Genomic DNA, 2,944 nt, shown 5'->3' with positions numbered 1-2,944 from the left:
GCCTTCACATTTGTCCCGAATTTTTCATTGATGACCTTCATAATTCTGGGATTCACATTTAGGTCCTTAATCCATGTTGAGTTGGTTTTTGTATAAGGCGTGAGGTGAAGGTCTTGTTTCAGACTTTTGCATATCATTTTCCAGTTCTGCCAGCACCATCTGTTGAAGAGGCTATCCCCTATCCATGGGATATATTTTGGTGTTTTGTCGAAGATCAATTAGCTGTATGTAGATGCTTTAATTTTGGATTCTCGATTCTATTCCATTGGTTTATGTGCCTTTCATTGTACCAGTACCAAGCTGTTTTGACCACTTGGACTCTTAATCATATAATGTCCTTCTTTGCCTTGTATGCTAGTTATTGCCTTGAAGTCAATTTTACCTGAAATTAATATTGCCACTCCTGCTATTTTTGGATTGCTATTAACTTGATATATTTTTTCCATTCTTTGATTTTTAGTGTACTTTTAATTTTGCATGTAGGGTGTGTCTTTTCTAAACAGCATATTGTTGGGTCCTGTTCTCTTATTCATTCTGCTACTCTGTCTCTTGACTGTTGCATTAAATCCATTTGCATTCAGTGTAATTACCACTATGTATGAATTGTTTACATAACGATAATGACACTGAATGCAAATGGATTTAATGCAATGGAATATGGAAATCATTTGACAATATCTTTGATACCCATGCAACTAAAGTTTTACTAAAGGTAATACAAAAATGGCTGCAACTATGCATTGACAAAGAACTTCCAGACGTTCAAACCGGATTCAGGAGAGGATGTGGAATAAGGGATGTCATTGCTGGTGTCAGATGGATCTTGGCTGAAAGCAGAGAATACCAGAAAGATGTTACCTGTGCTTTACCGACTACGCAAAGGCTGTTGATTGTGTGAATCATGACAAACTATGGACAACATTGCAAAGTATGAGTATTTAGAACACTTAATTGTGCATCAGGAAACTGTACCTAGACCAAGAGGCAGTTGTTTGAACAGAACAAGGGAACACCAAATGGTTTGAAATTAGGAAAGATGTGCACCAGTGTTGTATTCTTTCACCATACTTATTCAAGCTGTATGCTGAGCAAATAATTTGAGAAGCTGGATTATGTGAAGAAAAAGGTGGCATCAGGATTGGAAGAATACTCATAAACAATCTGTGATAATGTAAATGATAAACCTTGCTTGCTGAAAGTGAAGAGGACTTAAAATACTTGCTGATGAAGATCAGAGACCACAACCTTTGGTATGGGTTGCATCTCAATGAAAAGAAAACAGAAATCCTCACAACTGGACCAATAAACAACATTCATATAAATGAGAAAAGACTGAAATTGTCAAAGACTTCATTTTGCATGCTTCAGCCATTAATACACATGGTTGCAGCCGTCAAGAAATCAAACGATGTATTGCATTAGGCAAATCTGCTGCACAAGACCTCTAGTGTTGAAGAGCAAAGATAATCAGTTTGAGGACTAAGGTGCACCTGACCCAAGCAATGGTATTTTCAAAAACCTTATATGCATACGAAAGTTGGACAATGAAGAAGGAATACCTTAGAAGAATTGATACATTTGAGTTATGGTGTTGGAGAAGAATGTTGAAAGTACAATGGACTGCCAAAAGAACAAATAAATCTGTGTTGGAAAAAGGACAACCAGAGTGCTCCTTTGAAGGCAGCATGGCCAAACTTCATCTCTTATATTTCGGACATATTATCAGGGGGACCATCCACTTTAACAAGCAAAATGTCCTTCTGCAGGTACTGGTCCCTCTTGATAATAATGAAAACTTCTTAGACAAATGCTTTGAGGGAATGAATTACTGGGCCTCAGGGCTCAGGACCACACTCTGAGGGGACACCATGGTCAATAGACAAAACATAGTTCACAAAGACCATGTTCTACATCCTTTGTTGTTAACTGTCATTGAGTTGGGTCCAACCTACAGCAACCCTGTATAGGATTTCTGAGGAGCAGCTTGGTGGGTTTGAACCACCAACCTTGTGGTTCAAACTGATCTTGTAGTCCAGCACATTATCCTGCAGTGCCACACCATTAATAATTGGTTTTGATATATGGACAGACACATAGGTCAATGGAATAGAATTTAGAGTTCAGAAATAAGCCCATACATCTACAGCCAATTGATTACAGTCAGGGCTCAAAGTCCATTTCAGTGGGGGAAAGAATTTGTAGTGGTAGTTGTTGTTAAGTGCTGTAGAGTCAATTCCAACCCATAGCGACCCTGTATAGGGTTTCTGAGGAACAACTGGTGAGCTTGAACCACTGATCCTGCAGTTCAAATGACTTTGCAGTCCAGTGCATTAACCCACAGCAGCACACCTGCACTCCTGGGCAAAGAATAGTTTCTTTAAAAAAAAAAAAGTGTTGGGGTAACTGGTTATCCATGCAAAAGCATAAAGTTGAATCTACACCTCACATCAAACTCAGATATTGGCTTCAAATGGAGCAATGACTTGAATATAAGAAAGAGAACCATAAAACTCTCAGAACAAAAACCTTCAAGTAAAGTTGAGAGATTGTGTTTTTGACAATGGATTCTTTGATGACACCAGTAGCACAAACAGCACAAGGAAAAAACTGAATTGGACTACACAAAAATGAAAAGCTTTTGCCTATCAAAGGACTTTTTCAATAAAGTGAAGAGACAACCTACAGAATGGGAGAAAATATTTGGTAACCATATATCTGATAAGGGTTTCATATCCAGAATATGTAAGGAACCTCTACAATTTAACAATAGAAACACAACTCAATTTCAAAATTTATAAAGTAGTTGAATAGACATTTCTTTGAATAAGATACACAAGTGGCCAGTACACAAGAAAGGATGCTGAATATCATTAGCCCTTTTTTGTTGTTGTTAAGTGCCATCGAGTTGGCTCTGACTCATGTTGTTGTTAGGTGCCATTGAATC

Source organism: Chrysochloris asiatica, unplaced genomic scaffold, assembly GCF_000296735.1.
Source record: "Chrysochloris asiatica unplaced genomic scaffold, ChrAsi1.0 scaffold00039, whole genome shotgun sequence".
Lineage (NCBI taxonomy): Eukaryota > Metazoa > Chordata > Mammalia > Afrosoricida > Chrysochloridae > Chrysochloris > Chrysochloris asiatica.
Note: the sequence above shows the minus strand (reverse complement) of the source record.